The sequence below is a fragment of the Elephantulus edwardii genome, unplaced genomic scaffold, assembly GCF_000299155.1.
Source record: "Elephantulus edwardii isolate Elephantulus edwardi_28Jun2011 unplaced genomic scaffold, EleEdw1.0 scaffold00006, whole genome shotgun sequence".
NCBI classification, from domain to species: Eukaryota; Metazoa; Chordata; class Mammalia; order Macroscelidea; family Macroscelididae; genus Elephantulus; species Elephantulus edwardii.
Window position 1 is genome coordinate 22,735,037 of NW_006399756.1, and position 9,790 is coordinate 22,744,826.

Genomic DNA, 9,790 nt, shown 5'->3' on the forward strand with positions numbered 1-9,790 from the left:
TTTTTGTTTATCCCTTTGCACAGAAAAGAATTCCCATCTAGAATGATTTTGATTTTGCTTTATCTTCTAGAACTATCTTTGATCATTTTCATAATATAGTGTTAGTTCGATGGCAATTCTTCTTATGTTAGCTTTTACTTAACTGAAAATGCACTTATCGCAATCATAACTAAATAATATTTTCACTTAGCAAAGATTTCAAGGTTGACAATTTTGTTTTGCTTTGCTTTCACTATTTAAAATCCTGGTATGTTTTCTTCTGCCTTGTATTGTTTCTCTTGCTAAGTCAGAGGCTGTTTCTATTTTTAAGTCTTCTATTAGGTTCTTAGGGCTGCCTTAACAAGTGATCACAAACTGGCATCTTTTGAGAACTGAATCTCTTCTCTTGCAGTCCTAGAGAGCAGGTGTCTGAAATCAGCATGTCAGCAGGGCCACGCTCCCTATGCAAGCAGCAGGGAAGTTTTCCCACACATCTCTTCTAGATTCTGAAGGATGCTGAAATTTGTGTTCTTTGGGAGCTTTCTTTCAACTTCTGCCTCTATTTTCTTATGCACTTATTCTCTGAAGCTGGAGAACTCATTCTCCTTAAAAAGGCATCATCTTAACTTGACTACATCTGCCGAAGAGTTTATTTGCACATAAGGTTCCTTTCACAGACAGCTGAGGTGATGACTTAAGCATATATTTCCAGTGAGCATATCTTCCCACAGCATCTTAAGACAAAGTCTGTCTGTCTGTCTCTTCCTAAAACTGCTTTTAACAAATTTTAGCACTGTATTTTTAGGTATTAGTTATGACATAGCTCAGTGGAGTAATTAAATTTCTCAGATATAAAGATTTCTTTTGTTTCATCACAATGGGGGTGGGGGTAACACTTGTGGATATTTTTCAACACAGACTCCCTCCCTTGATAGCAGTCTGATATATTTCTCACCGTCTTGAGTGAAGTCCAACCCACAGTGACCTTCCTTCCAGTTTCCAGGGCAGTAAATCTTTATGGGGAGAGAAAGACTGGAGAATTTGAGCAGCCAACCTTTCTGTTAGCAGTCTCACACTTTAGCCACTAGCCACTAGGGCTCTATCGCTTCACAGGTTATTGCGAATCTGTTCATCTTTCAGCCTTTTAATCTGCCATTCAACTTGAGCAGCGTCATTTAAATCTTCAGGTTCACTAGTCTTTTAAGATGCTCACTCAATCTGCTTTTATGTTTGTCCTGTGAATGTTTGCATTTCTAAGTCTATCCGTTTTATTTGCATACATTTCGTGTTTATCTTTATTTTAGTCATGTTTCCTTCCCTTGCACATATTTATAGTAGCTCCTTTAAAATATTTGCTAATTGAAGAACTTATTTCTAGTTCTAGTCACTTTTTTAATACTACTTATGGAATATTTCCCATCTTTCCACATCTAGCACTCTTAAAAAATTACATATTGGGTATTGTGAACCTTGATTTTAATTGAAATAATGCATTTTATTTTAGCCTGCAGTTAATTTGCATGTTAATCCAGTTGATCTTATTTGGTGCTTTTAAACAGTAGCTATTGCCTAAAGTTTATCCACCTGAATAAGATTTGATCTTTCTAGAACGTGTGGTCAAAGTCACAGATATCTGGGTATTTTTTTCCACTTCTTCAGATGATTCAAGCAGTGTTAAATACTTTTAAATTTAGATGCCCCATGTATTTGTTCTTTTATTTCAGAAGCTGTATTTTATTCAGCCTGAAAAGAAACTTCTAGCAAAATTAAAATTTGAACTCATTTCCTTGCTGCCTGAGATATAGTTGAATCTTCACTGGGCTTCTAAGGCTGTCTATTTCAGTAGAGGAGATAGATTTTATTTTTTTTTTTTCTCCCCAGAGCTGCTGGTGAATTTAAATTTCAAGAGGCATGACTTTTGGGTTAGGAGCACAGCTTTGTACAGAATGTTCCAGCAGAACTCCCTACTAGAATACAACTCATTGCCATCAAGTCAATGCTGACTCATAGCTGACCCTCCAATGAGTTTTCAGAGACAGTAAATCACATAGGAGGACACCGCACATCTATCTTCTGCAGAGCAGTTGCTAGATTCAGATGGATTGGCAGCCCAACTAACTCCTCAATGCATTTGCTTCTCTATTCTCAGGAAATGCAGGTCTAAGGTACCACCTGAAATTATTTCATATATTTTGCTTATATTGTGTAACACTAGGAATAGTTATCACACATATTCTGTCCTGTTTTCTTATAACTTATATGAAACCAAATCCAGGATTCTTTCTTCTGATGTTTCTGGAAATTTCCTGTATTAGTATTCGCCCCCAGTCAGTATACTATGTCATTTTCTTGTTTGGCTTCTTTATTGTCTGTCTCTACCATCATAACTTTAGTCATACGCATTGATTAGCTAAAGAGCCCCCTGAACTCATATTAAGCACATATTAGCATCCTTTAGAAATGGTTTAGAAATAGTTGATGGTTGATGTTTGATGTTCAGGCCTAAATATTTTGACTCTTATGCTTATTCTTTGTGGAGTTGGAAGAATAAAGTTTTCAATGTTCTTAAAACTCCAAAATTGAATTACCTCTCTGGTACATTTTCTTAGCGATTATTAACTGACTTCTTAAAAAGATGCTACTGTTACTTTATTATCAGAATGACTCATTTCTCTGGCCATGCTTTAAAAATAACTCACTCCCTTCATCACTTGGTAAAACAATCTACAACCTTTCAAGTTCTAGAAGCTATTTTTGGTTATAATCACTTCTCCCTTCCTGAAAACACACAAACTGCTTCTGATTCTTTAAATGGATTCTATGAAGATTACTAATAAATGTTCCCATATGTAACATGGTGAGATTTTTGGTTGTTTTTGACACAGAGCATAAAGTAGTAAAGTTTAGTTCAATTTGAGAACTTCAATTTGTGAGAAGAGATGGTGGAGCAAGCCAGAGCTGACATGGAATGGTTTCAATTCCACTTATTGTCCTACGCTAGTGGGTAGGAAGTTGTGTTGTCTATCCAAAGGTGGGCAGCTCAAATTCTTCACTTGCTCTAAGGGAATAAGATAGCCAGTCCGTCTCTTTCTGTGTGATTTAGGTTATTTTTGTTAACTGTCGTTGAATTGAGCATGATTCATAGAGACCCTATGGACAATATATTTCAATCCTGTTCTATCCTGCACCATCCTTATCAACCTCAACATATTTGAGACAATTGTTACAGTCACCGTATCAATCCATGTCACTTTGGGTATTCCTCTCTTTCACTGACCTTCCACATTTCCAAGCTTGATGTCCCTTTCCAAAGAAAGCCTCTCTTAACGACTTGTCCCAAACATATAAGATGAAAAGTCACTACCCTTGTCTCCAAAGAGCAATCAGCTGTACCTTTTCCAAGACATAACTACTCTTTAGGCAGTCCACAGGACATTCAGCACTCTTCTCCAACACTACAATTCAAAAGAACTGATTCTTCTTCTGTCATCCTTATCCATGGTTTAGATCTTAGATTCAAAGCAGGTTTTGACAACGTGGTTTGAATCAGGTGCATCTGAATCTTTAAATTGACGTCTTTGCTCTTCAGGACAGTGGATAGAAGCCCGACAGCCGACTTTCCCAATGCTATATGTATCTCCTGACTGCTGGTACTACCAAGGTTGTTAATTGTGGATCCAAGCAATATTAAATAATTGACAATTTAGCTCTTTTTCCCTTCTATCATAATGCTGTCTGTTGGAGGATTTTTGCTTTCTTGATACTGAGATGCAATTCATATTGGAGACCTTGTCCTCTACAGAAAGCACCTTGGTCCTCCTCCCTTTCAGAAAGCAAGATTGTGTCATCTGTACAATGTAGGTTGTTGTTAACTATTACTTCAATACGGATGCCACATTCTTTTTAATAAACTCCATCTTCTCTAACTATTTGCTCAGCTGCAGAATGAATAGGTCCAATTAGTAGCCTCTGAAAACTCTCTGGAGGTTCACCTATGAGTTAGTTCCCACTGAGAGACAGGTTTTTAAAAATACAGTTAGAACTAGTAAATACAATTCTTGCCTGATTAATTGTGTTATATCTTTTAAAATGTGTAACTGGTAGGGATTAACATGTTTAAACTCATATAACTGATATAACTCAAAGCAGGGAGAAACTGAAGTACATGGAATAGCAATCTCTTATATTCTTCATCTATCCGTCCAAACTATGGGTTGAGTGATATGTCTCCATGAAGACAGAACAGAAGAAGAAACTAGCTGTACATATCCCTGGACACTTGAGCATTTCATCCACTATACATTTCCTTCTCAGCAAAAAGAAAAGCAACATTATTACACATCTATCCCCTAGAAAAGCTCTTATGTTGTTATTTAAAGTGTGTCTCCTGTTATTACTCAAAGTGTGTCTCCTGAGAATTTCAGGCCCCACCTGAAAACAAGTTTTCAAAGTGTTACCTAGTCTTTCCTGGACTTCTGGTGACTAGGTGGTAAGAGCCTGTGTTCAACCCAAAGGCCTTCAGTTTGAATCTACCCACTGATCTGTAGGAGGAAGATGAGCATACACCCCTTGTATAATTTACTGTGTCTGTAGACTCATTGAAGGAGCAGCCATGAGTCAATGCCAAATTCCAACTCAATAAAGAACAACAATATTCTCTTCTACTACTTCTAGGCCTTATCTTGGGCTAAATTATCAAAACAAACAAACAAATAAAAAACAACCAAAATATTGATTTGAAAAATAATGTGTAAAAAAACAATGTATATGACCTTTATAAACTTTGCCTGTAAACCAGTATAAAATAATTTTTTTAAAAAATAGACTCCTTTTGCTGGGTTCTAAGTGTATAAAAATAAACCCTTATTGTCTTTAAAGGATATCTTATGCCCCAGTGGATAATATAGAAATGCTTTATCAGTAAGAATTAATTCCATGGCAGTTGATTTGGGAGGTTATTTGATATACAAACACATTTGTTTCATATAGAAGCATTTTAAAAAACAGCCTGGCATGGCTTTTGGAACTGCCTTTTGCCACAAGATAAGTTTACTGAGTCTAAAATCACTTATTCATTTATTATTCTTCCCTTTGATTTAAATTATTTTACCTTTTTCTTTCTTTCAGTGCTGTTTCCTTCATTGTGTTCAATAAGCATTCATGAACAAGTGATTTTTGTCTAAATTCCTGTTAGTCTAAGGAAGGAAGATATAATAACAAATAACAACAATTGCTATATTTAGATGCATGGGAAAGCCTCCTTAATAGGAAAATGCACAGCTTTGATAAATATATGTAATCTTTCATTAAATTTTCCAATACTAAATCTGACTCTGCAGATTTAATTTTTTGGCTTATTTTGGAGTAATTTGAAAGCTCTTAGGTCCACTATTTAGTTATGGAATTGTATAACTGGTGTGGTTCCAAGACAGCAGAGTCAAAATACAGGCAATATATCATAAGGTTGAATCTTGAAGTCACAGTGATGGTTAACTCCAATCAACTTCAATATTATATCTCAATTCTCTCTTCCTTGACTGAGAAAAGAAATACAATTTCCTTGACGTGTCGGACCTTGGAATTATCACATTGTGTCAGCAATGTAAATAGAGACAGTAAGTCACAGAACTTAGCAGAATCTTTGGCCAGGATCTTCCCTCAGTACAGCCTCAAGTAAAAACCTTTCTCTGAAGTTTGGACTTACATCTTCCTAAAACAAGAGTTGGACAACAGTGTGAAAGACCAGTAGCAGTAGACAAAGACATCACAAAAGTGACTACTGATCATATTAATAGGTGATTGGGGAAGGAAGGGTTTGGCAAGGAATGGGGATGTCTCAGGGAAAAGATAGAGATAAAGTCACATATGCTTGGGGGTGGAGGGCAGTGAATGTATTGGTTATTTCTGTAAGGGAAGTAATTTTCATCTAATAGGTAAAAATGCTTGTCTGTCAGATATTCTTCTAACACTGAACATCCAAATTAAGACAGACTAGGAAGAAAGATAGGCCATCCACTTCTGAATTATAACTTGGCCTTTGAAAACCCTATGTCCACTCTTAGAGTAGACTAACAGATAGGGCAACTGAAGTTGAGCCCTCACATTTGGAAACTGGAGGACAGCTGCTTGGCCAACTGACTGGAAAAGAGCCATATTTATTCCCAGGCCAAAAAAAGATGACCCGACAGAGTGTGGGAATTATCGAACAATATCATTAATATCACGTACTAGCAAAGTCCTGCTGAAGGTTATCCAGAAAACATTTCAATAGTACATTGACAGAGAACTACCAGAAATACAAGCTGGCTTTAGAAGAGGTCGTGGCACTAGGGACATTATTGCCAATGTCAGATGATCTTGGCAGAAAGCAGAGAGTAGCAGAAGAATGTCTATCTGTTTTTCATTGATTATGCAAAGGCATTTGACTGTGTGGATCACAATAAATTGTGGCTAACCTTGAGGAAAATGGGAATCCCAGAACTTGATCATCCTTATATAAAACTTATATTTGGACCAAGAAGCAATCCTCAGAACAGAGCAAGGAAACACTGCATGGTTCAATATCAGGAAAGGAGTACATCAGGGATGCGTCCTGTCCCCGTACCTTTTCAATCTGTATGTAGAACAGATCATTTGGAAAGCAGGGCTTTATGAGAAGGAATGTGGTGTCAAGGTTCGAGGAAGACTCATTAACATCCTACAATATGCAGATGACACAACTTTGCTTGCTGAAACTGAAAAAGACCTAAAGCACTTGCTGCTAAAGATTCAAGGACATAGTCTTCAATAGGGATTGAAGCTAAACATCAAGAAGACAAAGATTATCACCACAGGACCAGTTGGCAGCATCATAACAGATGGAGAAGAGATTGAGGTTGTTAGCAATTACACCTTGCTCAGATCCACAATCAAGACTCTTAATACCAGCAGTCAGGAAATAAAAAAATGAATTAGATTGGGAAATCTTCTGTCATGGACCTCTCCAGAGTGCTGAAGAGCAACAATGTCAGTCTAGATACAAAGGCGTGCCTAATCGAGGCCATGGTCTTCTCAATTACTTGTTATGCTTCAGAGAGTTGGACAATGACTAAGCATGACAGAAGAAGAACAGATGCCTTTGAGTTATGGTGCTGGAGAAGAGTCTTGAACATACCGTAGACTGCCAAGAAAACAAATCTGTCTGTCTTTGAGAGGGTGAAACCAAGTCATTGTAAAAGGGCTTAGGCTTTTTGTTCACAGGGTTGCTATGAGTCATGTTAAACTTGGAAGCGATCAACAACAACTATTTTGAAAGCATGTGTGGGGATTAATCATGTGCTACCCCAATATTTCCATATTTCTATATACATTATGCACTAAAACATTGTTGTTTTCATGTGCCACTAAGTAGCCTGTGACTCATAACAACTCTATGAACCACCAAACAGATCCCCCCTCTAACCTGTTCCATCTTCATCACCTCTGACACACTAGAGTCCATTGTTGAAGTTACCATGTCAATACATCTCATTGGGGGTTTCCTCTCCTTCATGGACCCTCTATCTTTCTAAGCATCCCTTTCCAAGGAATAGCCTTGCCAAACTACATGATCAAAGTATGAAAGATAAACTATCTTCACCTCCAAGGAGTTGCTTTCAAATAGATTCCAACTCACATCAACCTCATGGGTGGAGGGAAGAACTCTTTCACATGGTTTTCAAGGTCATGATTTTTTTGGGAAGTAGATTTCCAGGCCTTTAAATCTGAGATGACTCTCAATGAGTTTGAACCATCAGTCTTTCAATTAATAGTGAAAAACATAACTACTTCATTTCCCAAAAAGACTGAGATACAGGCACGCCTGTTTTCTCCTGGACGAGGTGTGGTTTTTCTTTTTTTTTTTGAGATGTGGTCTTTCTATAGGCGAGGCTCACAGACAAGTTCATATGCTCACAATTCTAGCACACTGTAAGGACCCTCCACAGAGACCATATCAATCACTTCTCAGATTCCTCAGGTTTTCCATTATTGTATCAACTCCCATTTTAAATAATTCTAATTCTGCCACACAGCTCTGAATTCTGCCTGGCTATAACTTGAGTCTATGTGACAATTTTCTTTCATCCTTAGTTTCCCAAAATGCTGCTTTCTTTTCACTTTTTAAAGGGAGAGAAAAGATTTGGTAGAATAGTCATTACTACTGTGAGGAAACAGGTTTTTAAGTTCAAAATAATGAGGCCCTGAGATGTGTGTGTCTTCTAAATCTGGACAAACCTTACAGAGATTACTGAAGAGAACAATCCCACATTGTATAGAGAGCTGGATCAGCCCCTTCCCCCCAACTCTCCTGTCTAAAATCCTATTATGATGGAAATGGACTGCAAATGAGCTCCAACTGCACCCAGATTTCAAAAGCCACTTTATAACTGCTTTTAATCTATTTAAAGTATAACCTCTAGATAAGACTCTCAATCTATCTTCCTTAAAGAAATAGCAATTATTAATAAGAAAAGCTCACTTATTCCCATATTTGCCCTTATCACATGGAATCATGAAATTACACTTATCTTGAGTGCTTAATATAGAGAGTGCATGTAGCAGTAATTAAAAATACACCCTTCTCTCTAATAGGCTGAAAAAAATCAGTGTAGAAGTCACTTACTGATGGCTTACAGTGAAATGTGTGAATAATCTGAGTTTAGAGAACATTTAAACAGCTCTAATATGAGTAGTGATTCATTTCCTTTTCAAGATATAAAAAAAGAATCTTTAATTGTAGTTACCTTTTAATAGTCATATGAGGAGTGAATGTCCACACTAATGCAATTTGAAAACCTAGTTCTGTCTGAAAATGGCATAGGAAATTCAGAGAAAACCAGGATTTATGAGGTAGAGACCCTGGACATTGATTCAACTAAAAATACACTGAGTCCTGTTAAAGGTTGTCTTCTCTTGGCAGTAAACCATGCTTCTCTTCCTCTGTTGAATTCTATATAAATTCTTGCCATGAAAAGCTATGAGTTTTCTTTGTTTGCTTAGGTGTCCATTATTAAGCAGTTGAAATCTTTAACATATTGTGAGGATGAATTTTCCAGGTAGCAATGTCATTTTTCTGACCATTTTAAAGCCAATGGACTAGAGAAGCTCTTCGCCTGCATACTTGCTGATAAGTCAACGCAGGCCTTGGATTGAAGAGTGATGAGGAATGTCGATTGCCTTTTTGGGAAGGATTGAAAGTTTCAACAGGGACTTTTGAATGTTTGTGTCTTTCATATTGAGTTAAATGATTACCGAATGATGATTTTTATCATCAATACACAATCTAGCAATCGATTACAAGTGCAAGAACTTGCGGAGTAGCCACATTTCTAAGATAAAGATGATGTTTTCTTAAAAAATAAAAATAAGTCCAATGGATTAGCTATGTGTTGGACGTTTGAGGTTCCCAAAACAATAGGCCAGGTTCTACCTCTTGTTCCACTGGAACATGTTCTACCAGGTTACACAGCATCCAAAAGCCCTTTAATACCCGGCAGCACACAGTCAGGCTCTCTTTTTGGGAGAGTAAAAGTCAATCTTCTACTACGTGCATTCACTCACTCTTTTTTTCCTTCTTCTTTTCTCATCTTTATTCATTCATTGTCCAGATTTCAGATTTTTTTTTACAGTGATTTTTTAAAAATATTTTAATTTATTTATTTTTCATTTCAGTGAACATCTACAGAGATTTTGGAATTCATTCATTCATTGTTGCAACAAACCCTTCCCCCCTCCCCCCACCCCCATTTGCTCCTCTCCTTGAAAAGCAAAAGCAAAACTCCCTCATTGGTAC